General features: G+C 39.6%; 1 pseudogene; it reads left to right on the top strand.

The window, feature by feature from the left end:
• Positions 1-3,221: 3,221 nt before the first annotated feature.
• Positions 3,222-5,098, top strand: LOC115207750 (NLR family CARD domain-containing protein 3-like; annotated as a pseudogene).
• Positions 5,099-5,403: the final 305 nt, after the last annotated feature.

The raw sequence follows: 5,403 nt of genomic DNA, 5'->3' as shown, positions 1-5,403 counted from the left end.
ATGAACTCACATCAGTAGAGAACTCCACCCCGCTTTAGGCGGTTGTATTTTTCCACAGTTCGCATACATTGTTAATCACACTTCTGCAACAGCTTTCATTATCTTGGCCGTTCCTGGCAGTTCCTCCCCTCCCTAAATGGGAGAGAGGCCTCTTTCCCGTTTATCAGTTTCGCAAGGTCGTCTTCTCAACTACACCCTGCTCATTTTGATACATTGTAACAGTGTCCCAGTCTTAAAAAGTCTACTCACACACAGTATTGGATTATAGTCTCATGACTCTAACACATTATTATAGCCTTATAATTCTAATACATTTCACAAAGTTATATGGTTTTAGAGTGGAATACTTTAGTCGTTATGCAAATTCTTCTATCAAATAGATACTTCAGATGTACCAACGGTTGTCTGAGAGGGATTGTCCTTCCCACCTCGTGTCTACAGTCAAATGTTCTAGACTAGCCAGCTACAGACTGGTAATGCTACGGTCTAGTGAGTTTCTTCTTCTTGTGTAGAGATTGAGAGTTTCAGAGTTTCTCACCATTTCAAACGTGTGGACTAATGTCTCACGTTTCCTGGTCTGTAGAGGTTCAACCATTTGTAACGTTGAGCTTGCGCTTCACGTCAGCTGGTCCGATGTAAATTTTGTGACGAAGACTTTTATACTTGGGTAAAAAGCGGGCGGGGCGTTCCATCACACCGACACAATGTCTGTGCTGACTTGGGCATGGTTACTGACTGGGCAAAAGTTTATATAAAAACAATTATCTCATTAGAAGGCTAAAATCACATTGCTATCTTCACAAAAGTACTCATACTTAATTTTATATTTTATACAACATTTAGATGTAAACTTGACAGGTAGAATGTGTACCCTTTCAGAGTTACAGTTATTTTGTTATAATGACGTCACAAAATAATAAGCAATATGACATGATTATTCTTTAGCTCCCCACTGACCATTACGAACATTCAGAAGTCAGGAATAATGTTCCAATGTTTACCTTTTTTTACTTCTCAGGGCTACGTGGGACACCTGCGGGACACAGCCAGTGAAATATCAGGGCGGCAAATTCAAAAACAACTAAATGTCATAATTCAACTTTCTCAAACATACAACTATTTTACACCATTTTAAAGCTACACTTCTCCTTGATGTAACCACAGTGTCCGATTTCAAAAAGGCTTTACAGCGAAAGCAAAACATTAGATTATGTTAGGAGAGTACATAGACAAAAATAATCACACAGCCATTTTCCAAGCAAGGTCATTTGTCAATAAAACCCAAAACACAGCTAAATGAAGCACTAACCTTTGACGATCTTCATCAGATGACACTCCTAGGACATTATGTTACACAATACATGTATGTTTTGTTCGATAAAGTTCATATTTATATCCAAAAACAGCATTTTACATTGGCGTGTGATGTTCAGAAAATGTGTTCCCAGCAAAACGTCCGGTGGAGGTGCACATCAATTTACAAATATACTCATCATAAACATTGACAAAATATATAACAATTATGTAAAGAATTATAGATAGACTACTCCTGGATGCAACCGCTTTGTCAGATTTTAAAATAGCTTTACGGAGAAAGCACATTTTTCGATATTCTGAGTCCATAGCTCGCCATCACGGCGAGCTATTCAGACACCCGCCAAGTTCGGGGCAACCTAAACTCAGAATTAGTATTAGAAATATTCTCTTACCTTTGCTGATCTTTGTCAGAATGCACTCCCAGGACTGCTACTTCCACAAGAAATGTTGTTTTTGTTCGAAATAATACATATTTATGTCCAAATACCTCCGTTTTGTTTGTGCGTTCAGAGCACTATGCAAAGGCATAATGCACGAGCGCGGTACCAGAGACAAAAAGTCAAAATGTTCCATTACCGTACTTAGAAGCATGTCAACCGCTGTTTAAAATCAATCTTTATGGTATTTTTAACATAAAGTTGCGATAATATTCCAACTGGACAATAGCGTATTCATTCAAGGAGAAAAAGAAGGAACGGCGCGCTCTCGGGACCGAGCATATCCAATCCCTTTGTTGCCAGGCAGTCCACTCAGAAACTGAGCTCCTATTATCTGCCCAGTGACAGGAGAATGCTCAAACCACTTTCTGAAGGCTTTAGACAGCCAATGGAAGCCTTAGGAAGTGCAATGTAACCCCACGGATACTGTAGTTTCGAAAGGGACTAGAAAGAAGAACTACAATTCTCAGATCCTCCACTTCCTGGTTGACTTTTTCTCAGGTTTTTGCGTGCCATATGAGTTCTGTTATACTCACAGACACCATTCAAACATTTTTAGAAACTTCAGAGTGTTTTCTATGCAAATATATTAATAATATGCATATTGTAATTTCTGGGCCAGAGTAGTAACCTGTTTAAATTGGGTACGTTTTTCATCCGGCCGTGAAAATACTGCCCCCTAGCCCAGACAGGTTAAAACCAGAAAAAATGGGGGAAATCCGAAAACTGGAAAAACTAAACCGAGAAAAAAACAGAATTTTGAAAGGCCCTACCAATGCTTTTTGCTGTGCATAACTGAACCTTAGAGTGTGTGTCATCCTGCACAGCATTTTGGGGAAAGATGAGGTCAGGTCCAATATTGGCTATGCACTGAAGAGGGAAGGAGCTTGGGTCCCCTAGAAGTGTTTTAGTAAAATATGGTATATACAATTTAGCAGACGCTTTTATCCAAACTGACTTACATGCGTGCATGAATGTTTACGTATAGGTGATCGCGGGAATATAACTAACTATCCTGATTTATAAAGTCTTTATTAAGCGATGCTTATGCCACCCTTTCTGAAACACATGTTTATATCATATTTGACATAGTGGGTTATGTCACATTTGACATTGGTGGTTATGTCACACAGCTATGCCATGAACACTTTATAGAGCGTGACATACAGTTATAGATGATTTGTGACACATTTATGTAGTGTTTATAAAGGCTTTATGAAGGCCTTACAACCTGCACGGCATGTAAAGTGGGTCTAAAATATTAAACAAACATAACATTCCCTCCCTGAGTGTGTGTGTGTTTGTGTGTGTGTTTGTTTGAGAGTGTGTGTGCGCGCTGGATGAGGAGATGTAATCTCATGTTTTGATCACAGAAACCAACAGGAGAGATCATTTGTGAAGAACGAGATGAAGATGTTTAGTCCAGAAGGCTTTGAGAGTCAGAAGCAGGATAAGGAAGTGGTGGACGCTGAAGATGAGAAGCAGGAGAGCAGTGCCAGATACACACTGTATAAAAGTAAGAGCTGTCTGCCTCATGTTGAATGCTGTTTTCTAACAAACATTTAAAAGTTGTAGCTAAAGTGCAGCTGAAGTAGCTGTGTAACTCAATGATATTGTAGCAGCTTTACGACAACACCTAGTGACCTCATCAAGAAGCCCCCAACCTCTAGGGGCCCCCAAAACATATCAAATGATACATAGAACATATAAAATATGATAGCAAAATGTGTAGAATTGCTGGAAATTAGATATAAAGATACTACATTTTTTCTCAGCAGAAATTGAGTTGGGGCATGGATATACTAGATGAAGATGATCTTACAGTTGATTTTAACATTACCCATTAGCCTTTACATATGTTTATATCTGTGATTTTGTTATTTCAGGGGGAATTGGCCATGTATAGACCCATCAACTAAATTAGTGTAATAATTTAACAAATATTTGTTTAGTGTCTCTTTCACAAGGGTAGACCTGGTTTATGAGAGCATTGGGACATAGCCATAGGTGTAGACCTGGTTTATGAGAGCATTGGGACATAGCCACAGGTGTAGACCTGGTTTATGAGAGCATTGGGACATGGCCACAGGTGTAGACCTGTTTTATGTGAGCATTGGGACATAGCCACAGGTGTAGACCTGGTTTATGAGAGCATTGGGACATAGCCACAGGTGTGGACCTGGTTCGTATGGGTCTTTGGGCTGAGATATGCAGGTGTAGATCTAGTTTATATTAGTATTGGGAACAAATGGGTTAACACAACACCTAGTGACCTCGTCAAGTAACAGCATGGATGTGTTGTGTTGATTAATTTAGACAGAGGGAAGAGAGAGACAAAGGAGAGAGAGACAAAGGAGAGAGAGAGGAGAGACAACATTAATAATACCATCAATAATAGCAATAATTATATAATCAGGGAGTACTGCATTATGAAAACATTTACACATTTATACAGGAGGTTAAGAGAATAAATTATTATGATTTTACAACTTTATAACACAGTCCTACAATAATGTAGGTATTAAAACAGACTTAATATTAATATCCTCTGTGTTATTTCTAGATTCTGAAGAGCTTTCTGTGATATACCAACGTGAACTCAAGTCTAATCTAAAGAATAAGTTTCAATGTATATTTGAGGGGATCGCTAAACAAGGAAACTCAACACTTCTCAATAAGATCTACACAGAGCCCTACATGACAGAGGGTGGAAAAGGAGAGGTCAATAATGAACATGAGCTGAGACAGATTGAGACAACAACCAGGAAACAAGCAAGACCAGAGACTGCAATCAAATGTAACGACATCTTCAAACCCTTAACTGGACAAGACAGACTTATCAGAACTGTGCTGACAAAGGGAGTCGCTGGCATTGGAAAAACAGTCTCTGTGCAGAAGTTCATTCTGGACTGGGCTGAAGGAAAAGCAAATCAGGATGTCCAATTTCTATTTTCATTCCCTTTCCGGGAGCTGAATTTGATGAAAGGGGAAAAACACACTTTGATTGAACTTCTCAATCACTTCTCAATGGAAACCAAAGAATCAAGAATCTCCAACTATGACAAGTACAAAGTTCTGTTCATCTTTGATGGTCTGGATGAGTGCCGACTGCCCCTAGACTTCAAAAAGAACAAGATCTGTTGTGACGTCACAAAGTCAACCTCAGTGGATGTTCTGCTGACAAATCTCATTAAAGGAAATCTGCTTCCCTCTTCTCTCCTCTGGATAACTACCCGACCTGCAGCAGCCAATAAGATCCCTTCAGGTTGTGTTGACCAGGTGACAGAGGTACGAGGGTTCAATGACCCACAGAAGGAGGAGTACTTCAGGAAGAGATTCAGTGATGATGAGGACTTGGCCAGCAGAATCATCTCACACATAAAGACATCAAGGAGCCTCCACATCATGTGTCACATTCCAGTATTCTGTTGGATTTCTGCAATAGTCCTTGAACACATGCTGAAACATAAGAGAGAAGAGATGCCCAAGACTCTGACTGAGATGTACACACACCTTCTGGAGTTTCATACCAAACAGAAGAATGAAAAGTATCTTGGGAAAGAAGAGACAGGTCCACACTGGAATAAAGAGAGCATTCTGTCACTGGGAAAACTGGCTTTTCAACAGCTTGTCAAGGGCAATCTGATTT

The sequence above is a fragment of the Salmo trutta genome, chromosome 1, assembly GCF_901001165.1.
Source record: "Salmo trutta chromosome 1, fSalTru1.1, whole genome shotgun sequence".
Taxonomy (NCBI): domain Eukaryota; kingdom Metazoa; phylum Chordata; class Actinopteri; order Salmoniformes; family Salmonidae; genus Salmo; species Salmo trutta.
Note: the sequence above shows the minus strand (reverse complement) of the source record. Positions and strands in the feature narration are given on the sequence as shown.